The sequence below is a fragment of the Melospiza melodia genome, chromosome 4, assembly GCF_035770615.1.
Source record: "Melospiza melodia melodia isolate bMelMel2 chromosome 4, bMelMel2.pri, whole genome shotgun sequence".
Classification (NCBI taxonomy): Eukaryota; Metazoa; Chordata; class Aves; order Passeriformes; family Passerellidae; genus Melospiza; species Melospiza melodia.
Window position 1 is genome coordinate 60,183,195 of NC_086197.1, and position 14,614 is coordinate 60,197,808.

Below are 14,614 nucleotides of genomic sequence, written 5' to 3' on the forward strand. Positions count from 1 at the left end.
AGCAGAAAGAGAAGACAAAAATGAGTGCTTTTCACATAAACAGGCATGAAGTTGCCATTTATGCTGCAGTTCATGTTTTTTATGTGAGTCCAGTATGTTCCATCAGCACTGTCAATACAAGTGTTATTTGATTAGGAAGCTTGAATTAAGTGACTACTCCTTAAAAAGTAGTCTCTCAGTCTAAACTAAGGGATTTTAATTAAGGCACTTCCTTATGAGGAACAGTAAAGGGCACTGGGAACATGAGATGTTCAGTGGATTAGCTCCTGAGAGGAGCCAGATCTCTGAACCATTGTCAGCTGGAGGTTCCCTGGTCTGCCAGGCAGGCAGGAGAGTTTTGGAGAAGGAAACCTGGCCACAATATGCTGCTGTTCTTGCTGTCTCACATGCACCACAGGCAAGTCTGGTCCTGAGAAAAGCCCTGCAGCAGCTCACACCATCAATGCAGACATAATCATGATGGCTCAGAAAGGAGCAGCAGTGCAGAGAGAGGAGTCCTCTTTAAAAGGAGGAAGGAAAACTGCTGGCATGCACAAACAGGGCTTCTTTCAGGCATGTGGACCTGAAAGAAGGACTTCATAAATGTCACAGTCAGCAAGAAGAAAGGTAAAACAATTATATCTGTGGTCTACAGAATAGTGTACAGGTGATTTGTTGTCAATGGTAGACACAGGAGTGTCTGGAAAATAGCAAACTGTGCTAACAGGAGATGAATAGATAATCCTCTGAGTCATCATCAGTTGGGCAGTTGCTGCTTGGTGGGGAGAAGGTGAAGAGTGGAAAATTAGTGTAAAGGGTGTCAGAGGTACATGTTGTTCCAGGTGCAGCAAAACAGAGGACATGCCACTTCCTTGGGGATTTGCATTCTCTGTCTCCCTTCCTCCACCTTTGTTCCTTTGCATCACAGCAAATCCAGCAACCAGCTTCAAGTGCCAGTGAGAAGACCTTGCTACAAGACTTTCAATTCCTCCAACAGCTCCTAGATATGTTGCTCATCCCACACCCTTATCCTCTCCTGTACCTACTGCTTTCAGTGTCCCACCACTGTGACCTGGACAGAAGGCAGAAAATTCTATGCTGTTTAGAGCTATTTTAAATAATTTCAATAAAATTATTGCTCCACTATGATAATAGAAGCTTTCCTCTCAAAAAGGCAACTAATTTGGGCCTCCTTCCTCTCCACAGCTGCTTGTTATTCCAATACTTGTAGGATCTTTGAGATTTCCACCCCACTGTAAAATCTGGTGGAATTCAATCAACCTGAATAAATTGATGAAGAAGGGGACACACACATAGGAATTCCACAGTTCCATAAATGAAATTACCATACAAAATCCACCTACAAACAATCTTACTGCTAGTCATAAAAGGAAGAAACTGGTTTCATTTGCAAAGAATTTGCAATCTGGCTTTTGTGGTTTTCTGCAGGGGAGACTGATAAAGGTCTGAATTCCAAGCAGGGGTGTAGGCAGAATAAAAGAATTAATCTCCTCCTTTAAATGATGGGAAACATCAAACTGATTAGCCCAGCAGACTTGTACAAGGAAACAATTTTTATATCTGTACTCAAATAACAACAATACAGTCCAGTCTTATAGTATGCATCAGCTGAGGATCTCAAAATGCCTTGGAGCTTGCTGAGCACTCCTACCTCTGCTTAAAATGTACCATCTTTGGAGAGATACGCAACAGCTGCTTTGCACAAGAGCTGTTGGAAATGTGGAAGAGTTCCATATTACATCTTTCCTAAATGGGGATTGATCAATATACCAAAGGTGGTGTTTTGTACAGTCAAGAGAAAGGCTTGGGTGAAAGGGACATGGGTGTTACCCTTTGCGGGTTACCTCTTTTGACCTAGCTAGATATGCCTACACAACATTTAGACTGTGTACAGAGCAATCCTGTGGTGCCCATGAGGATTTGGCAATGTCATGTCACCAGATGGCAGAATTGAGGACTGAAAGCTAAGATTTGTTGGTGGTGACCAAAAGTTTGTCTCCCAGGATGGCTGTTTCATCACCCGTGGGACACAAGTTGCTGATGTCAGTGCACTTCTCAGAGAGTAAGTTCTCAAATTACCAACACTGTCACCAAGGTCAGCACAATTAGCTTTCCTGCTGGTTGCTTCAGAAATTAGCCCAAGGGTTGTGTTGAGCCTTTTCCCACTAAAATCTCATGGCTTAAAAGTAAGCCAGACTAAAACTTGAAGAGTCATGGCGGGTGTTGTTCCTGTACCCTTAAGAAATGACCGCTGAAAGAATTTGGAAGTGCAATAACAGGCAGCCACCAATGCTGATTTTCAACATCCAACCTCAGCCTTGCTCCAGCCATATCTGAGCAGTCACATCTCCTGGATATGTGTGACACTCACAGATACCTTCTGCCTCATGCTGGCCCACCCTGAGGTGCCTTGTGCATGCCTAGTGCAGAACTGCTGTTCTGCCTGGCTGGGGCTCATGCTGGGGTCAGGAACAGCCTCCTCTGTCACACCTGCCCTGCAGAACTGCAGACATGGAGCAGGGCTGCTCCAAGGCAAGGCTCATGGTCCAGCATCATCCCCACTCCTTTAGTTACCAGTGCTCCAGCCCTACATGACCCAGTACCCCACATGCCATGTTGGAATCAGCATGGTCTTCAAAAAATAAGCACGCACAGGAATTTTTATGTAATCATGGGTTAAGCTACTGATATAACTTTGTTCATGCTTTTGCAAGAGGATTTTGCTGTTACTGCCCAGGAAAGTTTCTTATCAGCTTAATTTTGTAGTCCTGACCATGGCACTCAAATGGCAGGCTCCAAAATAGACCACGATAACTTTGCAACTCTGCTTTTGTCCATCAAAGGGCTTATTTGTCCTTTGTCACCACATGGGGAATATTGTCTAAATAGAGCTGAGATCTATCTATACACCTTACAAAATTCAGGCTTTAATGGGTACTTGGGTTTCCAGTTGTTTACTTTATTTACTACCTCTGGTTTCCAAAATCCTAAGCTCCTGGGTATGGTTTTCCAAAATCTATCCCAGTTGATAGTGCCACACATAAGCTTCTGTATTATCCAAATACCGTCTGTGGTCGCTACTCCAATGGCTCCTCAAGCACTCAGTGTTTGATGTGTTTCACCCAGTGCTTGAAGTGTTTGCAAATGATCTGATTGATTCTGTGTCCAGTTTTAAACTGCTGCATATAGCAACTAAAAGAGCTTCCTACTGTCCCTGTCTGGAAAAGCTGGCCTTCAAAACCACAGTCCCCTGTGCTGCCAGGCTGTTCATTAATATCCTTGTATTGTTAATGCACTGAGAATGGAGCTCTGTGGGAAACAAGTGGTCTCTAAATCTCCCTGTATTCAAAAGAGGGTCCCCATGGCTCAAATCCTGCTCCTCCATCACATTTCAGCTCTCTGATTTGCACTTGCAGGTGCTAAAGCTCAAGGCTGGGTCCACAATGGGTAGTCAGCAACTGTAGAAAGCAGGAGAAAGAGGTCAGGGCAAGACTTGAGGAACACCCAAATATAATGGTGAAAATTGATACCCAAAACTACACCTCCATACCAGGAAAACTTGAAGAACAAGGGATAAATGCAGCCCTTACTGGCAGACATCGTGATGGGTAAGTTATGATCACCCAGAACGACACTGGCAAGTTATCCAGCAGATGCCCATGGTCCTATTCATACATTTCATAAAGAAAGGACCTGAGCTCCTTTTTTAAGGGAACAATAAATTTGATAATGATATTTTTTTCCAAAATGAGATTTGGAGTGGCACAGCTAGTGATGCAAAGAGGGGAAATCAATCAGCTGTGACAGATTGCTGCAGACAGGACATTAATGAACAGCTCTCCTTGTAGATAAATTCCTTTATCAACCCCTGACACTCATGTAGAGGAGTCCCCCCTCCCCTTCTCATTTTATATATGTTTCCATAGTATTCTTCTTTTCCCTCCCAGTGCCCTCTGTCTTGTGTTGAAAACATTTACATGTAAAGTGGACTGATCATCAAGCTCTGGGGCTCTCTGTAGTCACTACAACAAATTACAAATTATGTGAACTGATGGTATGAAATGAATAATCTCTGCAAATGGCATGATGTGCTAGCCTGTTTGCTGCATTAGTCAGACACTTTGCTTCAGTTCAGCAAAGTGCTGCCAAAAATTCTGACCACACCCAGAAAGAAACATGAAAATATTCCTCCCAGGAAAGCAGAAAGCTTATTTTAGTTAATTTTTGAAATGACATGGTAGCCAGCTAACTGGATTTGACACAGAAAGAGAAAAAGAAAGCAGTCTAGCCCTCCTTCCTCAGAAGCAAATTATAAATAATTCAGAGTTTTTTAATTATTGGGCTATTACAAAAATGCAGACAAATGATGGATGTGTGCAATATATACAATTCTATGTGTGACTTTAGGGGTAAAAGTGTGAATAGATTCTAGACAAGCACATTGCATATCATTAATGTCCCCTTTGAGGGTTTCAGAATATCAGAAGGTTAAAAACAAATGAAAGAAAAAACATCCCTCTTAGGTCAAACACAGGCCTGGCAGAGACTTGTGCAGCCCTGTGTCCTGACTCAGAGACTTACCCAACAGATGCTTTGTAAAGAATATAAGGAAAGAAAGCAAATGTAGGGCAATCCTACACTTCCACACTCAAGCAGGCACTGCGGGGACTTTTTAAGCTGGAGGCTACATCTGGAGCTTGATTTTTAATAGCCACAGAGATGCTTACTGCTCAGGTGGTCTTTCTCTGCATGCCGGGGAGGTTCACCTTGTAAATGGAACAGAGGAACAGCCCTAGGGACTGCTCTAGGCTGATGCAGAAACAGCTACCACCTGCCCCTGCTCCTCCAGGGAGCCCCAACTTCAGGGCATAATCAGTCCTGGGTTCCTTTGCTGAGAAAGCCAACAAAAGTTATTATCATTAATATAAATTGTGGTGATGGACTCCCTAATTCTGTTCTGAGAGGTTATTATACAGCTATTACACTGCAACAAAATGTGACCACTACTGATCTGGGCTGGTTTGAATTAATGATCCAGAAATGAAAGGCTCTATATCCTATTAACAGTCTGCCAAGCAATGCCAAAGCCCATTACTTTGGTTTATTTGTAACCCGTCAGGAAGGACCCAATGCAAATCCAGATCTGGAGTCAATCCAGAGAAACTCAGAAAGGCATCCCTACAGTCTCTCTCACAGGGCAAATCAGAAACTACAGTGGGGAAACACTCATTCCCATGGTGTTTTGTTCACCCAGATGCATGCTGGAGGGCGATGGTGGAAAGAGACTGGGGAGAGATGAAGAGGGACTTGGACCCCCCAAAAAAAACCATCTGCTGCACCAAAGCTGGTGCAAGGTGTAAATGCAGGACAATTACCTTCAATTTCAGCTCTGGTTAGTGCACAGCCCTGTTTTGTACTTTGCTGGTTGCAGCTGGCCAAGGAGGGGTGGGTTTGGCAGTGGCAGGTGTGCACCATGGGGACAGGTACAAGCGGGTACACCCCATTGCCTGCGATGTGCAACCCCTTCCCTGCTGGTCCATTTGAGCCAGCAGGACCCTTCAGCTGGCACAGGGCCACCACCACAGGACTGAACCATAGCATGTTTCAACTCAGCTCCCCACCCTACTACCCACACAACTGTTGGTGCAGGGAGTGAAACTTCTCTACCACAGTGATAACTTTATGTTCTTGTGTTAATTCAAGCAATAACGTGATAAGGGAATACCAAGAATACTGTGCTGGGAGTGAGTTATGACTGTGGGGCCATGTGTCAGCCTTGGCAGCTTGATGCTAGTGATTGCCTATGAAATAGCCCAGGTAGGCTGTGTGTTGGGCTGGCGGCCCAGTCACGTGCAGCACTGCAGGTTTTCTATCTGCTTAACGGCTGGAGACTGCAAGTAAGGATAAGCATACAAGTGAGCTGAGGCAATCTGCAAAAAAGAAATCACAGCTTCTTTATCCATTGTTACCATTTGATGTGAAAGCAGGAGGAGAAGGGGGAGAAAAGGCAGCCTTTCCTCCAGGCCCCCTGCATCCTCTGCTCTTGAATGAGCTGATGCAACAGCATCACCACCTCAGCAACTGACTGCAGCCTTGATCCAGTCCAGGCTTTCTGCAGATCCCTACTGGAAGGAAGCCATTTTTCTTGAGTGTATTTCCAAGAAACAGTTGACAGCCTTGGCACAGCTATTCCTGGAAATGTTCAATAGGTCATCTTCTGGAAGAGAGTGCTGACTGATGGAATTGAACAGATCTTGTTCTGCGTGCCGTGCACCGCTCGCTCCCTCTCTTGTGATGTCTTGGCACTTGCCTTTGCTCTGTGCCCAGGCCCCCCACTGCCTTGGCCTGCCCACCCACTGGCTTCAGAGGCACACTAGCCAGGGTCCAACCTGCTCTGCACCGAAGTGGCCACAGGATTCAGTGTGCTGGGAACTGTATTTCCCTTCTGGCAGCAGTGCCGTGGTTGTCTTGTGCTGCCAGAACAATTGCTGCTGCGTGAAGGCAAATGTCCCCAGCCTGTAAATTCTAGAGCTGCCCCCTTTGCACACAGGCACCAGTGCCATGGAAATCTTGTGCACATACAGAGGGGGGCGTGTGCGTGGCATGGGGACATTGGCTGTCTGACTGTGCTGCCCCTGCTTGTCCCCAGTACAAGGATATGCTAGAGATGGGCTTTCAGCTTTTGTGTCACGTTGTTGTTTGCCAGCAGAGAGGAAGCTCAGGGTGAAGTCATGCTAGGAGAAAGTTTTTTAAGGTGAGGCACTCTGGTGACAGAAAAACACAAGATCCATGTTGGGTGATTCCTTCTGAGCTTCTCCTGTGTTTAACCTGCTTCTGATGGCAATTGCCAAGGAAGATCTATTCCCTTCACTGTTTTTGGGGCGGATCCTGGCATCCCTTACTAACTGAGGAAAAGGTCTTGGACAATGATCACGGCCCAACCTGGGCCAGGGCAGGTCAGGATGTCTTGCTGGCACTCCCACCCAGGGTGAAGAAGTGCTGCCTTGTGCCAGGACACCCCCGCTGGCAGCAAATGGGAGGGTCTGGGAGCAGGGACAGTCATTCAAACCTCTGTTTACCAGTTTTGGCATGTAAAAATTGCCAAGGATTGTGCCTTCAGGGCACCAATCAGGAGGAAAGTTGCTTCATTTTAGAAAAGCACTTAAATTTGCTCCAAGCAGAGTTCCACAGCCTGGCTCTGCAGTGTTCCAACCAGCCTGGCTGCAGATGAGGTAGAGCTCAGGACTCCACTGCATCTGAGCTTCAGGGTCAGGCTTGCCTTTCTGCCCACAACAGGTATTTTATATCCATGTTCAGAGAGTTTTAGAATGGCTGGATGCTTTTAATTCTGGCCCAGATAGCTCCTTATCTTGCTGAAGGATCTTTGCTTCTGTAACAGCCCAACCCAGAAGGTATGTTACCACCAACAGCAGCCATGTGATGTTCCCTGCCCCTGTCCAATGAGAGGAGCAAAAGCAGGACTTGTCTTCATGTCAATCCTCAATACTTAGAGATGGGTAAAGCCCTGGAAGTACAGCCTGGGTGTCTAACTAGGATGTGGCACAAAGAGCTGCCCTTGCCTCTGCGTTTGGGCTGTGGTGGTTCTGCAGGTAAAATACTATTTTTCTTCTGCATTCTGTGAATGTAGCTGTTAAGCAAAATAACTTTTAAACAATGCTTTGCAGGTTCTATGCTGTCCCACTTCAATGTTATCCACAAATAATGTACTTGCACTCTGACAGGAGTTAAATTTCAGCTATATCTGTAAAAATATCAAGACCCCGTTTACTGGTGAGTGGGGCAAGGGGGGTGACCCTAAGCTCACTGTGGGGTGCACCTGCTCTGCCACATTGGCAAAGCTGTGTTTTTCCAAATCTATTCCTTCTAGTGCTTTTTTAGAGGCATTAATAAACATTTCAAATCATAATTTGTTACTGACTTAATTACTGGTTGTCACCACTCAGTATTTCAAACAGCTGACAGTGAGAAACACCCTGTCATGAGCACTATGCAAGAGAAACTCTTGGGAGAAAAAAGAAGAAATCTCTAAAATAAAGAATGAGTCATTCAAAGCAACACTTTTGGGGGTGGATATAGAGAAAAATGCACAAAAGTCATTTATCAACCATTCATTCTTTCATTCATTTACTCTTAAAAAGCTTCTCAAAGGCCATGTAATTTTCAGGAACGCATGGATGCCAGCAGGACTAGCTGCCATGCCTTCCCTGGAGTCTGGGGCTCCTACCCTGGCAGTGGAGGCTGCAATTCCATGGTCCTCCATTCCAGTGCAGTCTTGAGCAGTGGGAGGGCCTCCTACAAGGGACATGCTTGGCAGAGCTGTGTCCAGCTGAAGAACACACCTTTCACCTGATCCTCTAGAGACCACTTTCTTTATGCAAGGCTTGCTGAGTCAGCAGGAAAAGCCATTTATGGCTAAATGTAAGTAGGTCAGGGTAAGACTTGGGGAAGGGGTACAGCAGAAGGGGACAAGTTGTGGGGTTTTGGGTAACTGCAGGAGAACTGACTGTCCTCTAGCTGAAAAACAAATTCTCACCTACAGTCTGGGACTGTAAGATTCATATGGAAGATGTATCTTAAAACCACACAGTATTTACTAATAGAAAATCCTTTCCTAAACCGAGATTTCTTATAGCTTGGTGTTTGCTGATGGGCAGACATCAGCTAACAGTCAGTGTTGCTTTGTCATTTTATTCAGTGGTGAGGGTTTTTAGAAGCTGTTTAGAAACATCTCTTCTATTTTACTTGCCTGTGCATCTCCTCAGTATCTGGACAGCTTGTGGCTGGATAGTTCTCAGTGACTCACAGATAAAACCTATTAAAAAAAACCCTTAGCAGTGACGCACCAGATGTGCAGTGAAATTTTAAAAACATGCTATGACTTTTTAGGAATACATGCAATTAATATTAAACAGATGCCTGAAGTTTCCTGCACAGCTGTTTCTCTGTTATGTGTCATGACTTTTAATGGCACTGAGGTGAGACACAGACATGAGGAAAAGCAAGCCTATTCCAAATTCAAGCTTTTAAAATTCTAGCAACAAAGGGGGTGGCGGGGTGAAGCCAAGCCACTGAACCTCTCACAAGGCACAAAATGGAACATATTTGCTCAGGAGTGCTGCAAAGCAGGCAGTCAAATATCTTGGTCAAAACAACAGATACAATCTATTGCTGGGCATTTTATCACCTTTGTTGGGCACCCTCATCTTTGCTGGTTTCCTCTGAAAGATCTATTTTTGTAGCAGTGATCCACTCTGTGTTTTTACACAGCTGGGACTAGAACTCGATTACAAGGCTGCATTTTGTTCCAGAATCCCTCTTGCTGTGCATGAACTGTTTAGACAAACAGAGTAGGTATTTTTCCAAGGAAGCTTGTCTACCAAGTTTCAATTTCCTTTTATTGGATACATGAACCCTTTATTACCCCCAGAAAGGCCTCCCAGAAATTCACCTTATCAGGACGTCCACAGCAGGTGAGATGGCAGAATTAATGCAGCAGCCATCATCATTGGCAGCCAGAAGCATCAGGAGCTGAAAACACCTTGTCTGAAAAGTCAGTACTTTGGTGGGGGGTGGGGGCATTGATTTAATCTGACACAAGGGATGGGATCTCAATTAATGTACAAACCTATGGATGATCTAGGCATCAATTATAGTCACTGGGGTGAGAACTCATCCTAGGAAAAATAAGAAAAGGTAAACAAATTGCACCCAAAAGGCATTGCCTTCTCACCCTTGACTGTAGTTGTCACTATGGGAGTTGTCTAAAGTTAGGTGAATTCTTTGGCTTTATAGCACTAAATGTTTGGCCAAAGCTACACTCCTTCAACTGTCAGTGAAAAAGAGATCCTTCTAGAAGATGTCAAGCACTTCTACCTGACAGGTGGGCTGAACTGCCTGCCAATAGGGCCCATCTTCATTCTGCTGTCCACAAGAGAAATGGAGGAGACATGCCTGATCATTAGCTGAAAGTCAGTGAAGCTGGTGTGTTGTGGTGTGCTGTAATGTTCCATTTTGGCCTTCCAGGTCACTTTCCCAGGTGTGCCTATACGTCTCTCCCTTCCCCCTTGCCCCCATGCTGAGTGAGTCCTGTCAATCAGGCTTAACATTCCAGCAAGGCGTCGTGTGGTTGGCCAAGTTCAAAGGATGCCCCTCAGGCCTGGGGGTCATTGGCCTGTCTGGGTGTCATCTTCCCCTGAGACCCTGCCCCTCTCACCTGGTTGGTGGCTCACCTGTACCTCCCCTCCCCCTGTCCCTGAGCTTAAAAAGGTGATCAGAGCATGCGGTCAGGATTCTGTTGGAGCAGTTCCTCATGTTCAGACCTCTGTAACCATGGAATAAACCTCTGGACATTAAACCCTCCAGCAGAATCCTCTCCTTTTTCTCTTCACCATCGCCTGAAGCTATCCCTCCTGAGGTAACGGGGTTCCTTACAAGCCTGGACTTGTTCAGTGTCCAGCTACAATCTCCAGCAAGCCAAGGTATCTCTGGGGTGATACACCGCAGTTGCTGCCTTTGGCCCAGCAGCAAGGGTCAGACTGGCTCAGGCACAATCTAACTGGTAATATTGGGAGCCTTTTTTCCAATACTGGTGAAGAGATGATGTCAGGTCTCCATCTTGTAGGGTTTCTTTTCTTCAAGCTCACATCCTCCTCATTCTCAACCTCAGTAAGGCCACAGCTCATCTTTTGGCTGGCATGGCACAAATGTGTCGGTACCTTTGCGTTTCCTCATGTATCTTTTCTGCCTCCAGGGATAAGCAGCTACAGTGACACAGGAAAGCGCCTGGATGATGAGCAGCTCCAAACTAGATACTCTCTGGTCCCTTACAAATGGTGCAGCTCCCCTTCCCACTGATCCCTCCCACGGGGATCTCCTGCGGCCCCAGATTTCTCCAGCAAGAGCTGCTGTCATTCCCTGTGTCATTTTGGAGGCTTGTTATATTTCTGATATTTGCTTTCTCACTATTCATCATGCCTTCTGCAGAGTCACAGCCAGTTTATCAGTTACCAGGAGCATGCTTTCTGGGCTGAAAAGCAATTTCCTTTTCTCCTCTTATTGCAGGAGCCTAAAGAGAGTTTGATTTATGCCATCAGTTTTAGATTTAAAAATCTTCAGCTTCACCTAGGTACATTTCCTGGAGATCAGCAATGCTTAGTATAGTAAGCATTTAGTAATGCTTAACAGATGAGCAATTCTGTTATGCCATATGATCATCTCTCATACATTAGGTCTGGATTTTTCCTACCATGTTAGTTATAGCCACTGTCAAATGGTGTTACTCTTCTTTTCCTCTTTCTCCTACCAAGCTTATGATCTCAGAAGAGGTCACAGTAGTGAATGTGGAAACCCTGCCTTCACCTCTTCTGATTAGCTGCACTTCTGGCTTGCTATTGTGCAGCACTCCCACTTTGTTGCTGTAATAGCCCTTAAAACATAAGTGTTCACCAACATGCTCACATAGGAGAACACAATGGCATTATCTGAGAAACATTTGCTGGGGAAGCAGCATTCACCACTGCATGGATGGCTTAAACTCAACTGCTGGATTTCTGCAGGGCTTGTCAGAACCACAGCCACTGTGGTTCACCCTGAGGGTCTACACAAACCCACACTGGCCATGGTGGGGGAGGCACAGGGGTACTGGCCATCATCAGGCCCAGCTTGGGCATGCAGCAAAGAGGTGCTGTGAGGAATTAGCAGGAAAACATCCTCTGTACTGGGCCCAGTACTCATCCCTTAGTTGCCCAGGGAGGAGGTAGATGCCCCAATCCACTCAAGGCCAGGTTGCACAGGTCTCTGAGCAAACTGGTCTAGTTGTTTCCCACCTGATTGCAATGGGCAGGACAAGATGGCCTTTAAAGGTCTCTTCCAATCTAAACTATTCCACTATTCTATCATTTTATAAAACTTCAGAGAACAACCTGCATTTCTATGATGGGACAGTTGAGAGAGATTTTGAAGCAGCTGATACTTCTGTTAATTTGGTTCCCAAGGAACCAGCTATTTTGGTTGCCAGTGTATTGAAGCAAGGCTGTACTTTGACTCACAGGCCCATACCTGGGCAGGGCAGGGCAAGCCCCTCACAGCCTCATACCAAGCAGATTTCTCCAGCCAGTGGAGCCATGACACCCTCCAGCTCCACCAGAACTGCACCCAATAGCTTGAGCATTGAGACCTGTCTCCAACCCATGGTGTGAAAACCATCAGCAGGACTTGGATGGGATGGCCAAGCCTCATCATCCAGCCCTGCATGGTGCATGTCCTGATACTGGCAGAGCACTCCTGTCCCCTGCGTGGTAGGACAGTGGTGGCCCTGCACCCCTCAGCCCTTGCTGGGTGAGCAGCAGCCATGGTCAGAAGTGTTTGCTGTTGTTGCCTGTGCTTGGCCAAGTGCCCACTGGTGCTTCATCACTCATGGCTTGTCACCTTGCCAGCATGCATGCCTTGTGGGATTAGCTTTTGGAAATTGCAGCTGAGTGCTCTGTGAGCAATGTCCCTTCCAACAGGAAAGCATGTTAAACCTAGAGCCACCCTGTCAGCTGGATTTCAGAATTAAATCTGATGTGTTAGTAGTGCCTGCCTCGGAAGAGAAAAAAAGAGAAAGAAAAATCCTGCTTTCTGTGGCATGTGCTGGCATCTAAGGACAGGTAGGGACCTGGGGCAGCACTAGGAGAGAGCTCTCTGGAAGCTCTGAAGCGTATTCCCTTCCTCTCTTGACCCCCTTCATTCTTGTCCTCTACATGCTTATGCACACACGTCCCTCTCTGACCCGCTTGTTATTCCCTGCCTTTACCAGATGCACAACAGCTGACTTGCCAGAGGCCCATGACATGGAAGCAGGAAAACCAACAACTCCTCACAGGGAGCCCAGTCTGCAGCTGAAACAGAGAAATCACAGACCTCAAACTCACAGCCAACTGGTCAGCCAGACTCACGACTTCATTTCCACTGTGATTTTCTCCAGATCTCTGTTATTAGTCTTGCCTGCTGATATTATGTGGCTCTTGCTTTAGACAACTAGTTTCAGGGGTTTAGTGGATTTCCTTTTTTCTGTGGGACCCACATATTCAGTAGCGGGTGAGAAAACCTAAGTGTATCACGAGGACGTAAAACTCTGGTTGCCTCTTCCAAGGCCCATGTTGACATGCTTTGCCCCATGACTGAGAAGCACACCCATGCTCCTCAGAGCTCCTCTTTGCTCTGCAGAGGTTTTTGGGGCTCCCCCTGTTTGCTGTACAACGGCTGCTTGCTTTGACAGCAACCCTAAGTGTGCACAATCTCAGGCTCACTGTGCCTTCATCGAACTTTGCTCACCAAAAGTCTGCATCACTCTACAAATTGCAGTCTGAAGTGGTTTCTCAAATGTTGCAAATTCAGGGCCAGAAATGGAGAGCAAGAATATGTATTATTGAGGCTCATTTCAGATGCAGACATCAGACCCAATGCCACAGAGAGCCCAGTGAGAGGCAAGTAAAATTCCTTCAGAAGGTTTGCTTTCCCAGGTCCCTTTGTGGCTTGTTTATTAATCCTGAGATTTTTCTCAGAAGTCTCTATTATCCAGAACACGGGTGTGTGCTGTTTGCATACTGCTTCTTGGAAATTACTGGGAGGCAACTTACTGGGAGGTAATTCTAGATGGGAATCTGAACCAAAGGTGTTGCTTAAGCATTTCGAAGAATAATTGAGCACTTGCTATGCAGTTTGTTTAATAACCTGAAAGACAGATCCTTATCAGAAGTCTCCACATGATTCAGTTACTCAATTGCTTTCTTATTTAAATAAAGCCTATCAAATATGTCCATAAAAATAAAAGCACCTCATAAGAGTCAGTTTCACTGAGGTGTGCCTCCTCGAGATAATTAAATTAAATGCTGTATTTTCCTGCTAATATGTATTTATATCCTTTTTCTTTACAGAGGTGCTGTGCTGGGCTTTCAAGGGCAATGACTGCGCCATGAGTCCCCAGCACTACTCCTGTTAAGGTGCCATGGTGGCAGATGTGGTTGTTAACTCATCCTGACTGGTCTCAACCAAGTGGAAACATTCACAGCCCCTTCCTGGAGTTCACACACAAGATGAAGCTGGGAAGAGTCACTCTCCTGATGGAGAAAGTACAACTAAAAATAAACATTGAAGCAGTGTAGGAATCTCTGTGTGCTTGCTTCCTAGAGAATGGTGTTCAGTGTACATGTAAAAAACCCCAGAAACACCCCACTCTAGTTTCCAAGGAGAACTGAATGATTGTCTTCAGGATAACCCAAAGCTAGTGGTGCAAAGATAGACAAGTATAATAAATAGCAATAAAATAGGTAATGATTGAAAACACAGTGAACAGTGACATGCAGAAGTCACAGATAGTAGAATGTTTGCACATTTGCAAAGTCAGGAGGGCCAATATTTGAGGCCCATACCTGAGCTGCATGCCACTGGGCAGGCTTACTTAAGAGCTGCCAAATGACCAAGTGCAAGCATCCCAATGGCAGGGAAGCATTTCCTCTACCAGCACAGAACCCAAACCAGAGAGGAAGTGCTGGACCAATTCTGAATTTAAGAAAAAAAAAGTGATATTGTTAACCAAAAATTAATCCCGACT

The 14,614-nt window shown here is 45.6% G+C and overlaps 1 long non-coding RNA gene across 2 annotated transcripts; it reads left to right on the plus strand.

Moving 5' to 3' along the window:
- Positions 1-7,172: 7,172 nt before the first annotated feature.
- Positions 7,173-14,160, plus strand: LOC134418065 (uncharacterized). 2 transcript variants are annotated; one of them, XR_010027673.1, is made up of 4 exons: positions 7,173-7,296; positions 7,400-7,610; positions 8,186-8,439; positions 13,938-14,160. It is a non-coding gene; the product is annotated as an uncharacterized LOC134418065 (long non-coding RNA). The 2 variants fall into 2 exon arrangements; XR_010027672.1 differs by having other exon boundaries at positions 7,173-7,610.
- The last annotated feature ends 454 nt before the right edge of the window (positions 14,161-14,614 follow it).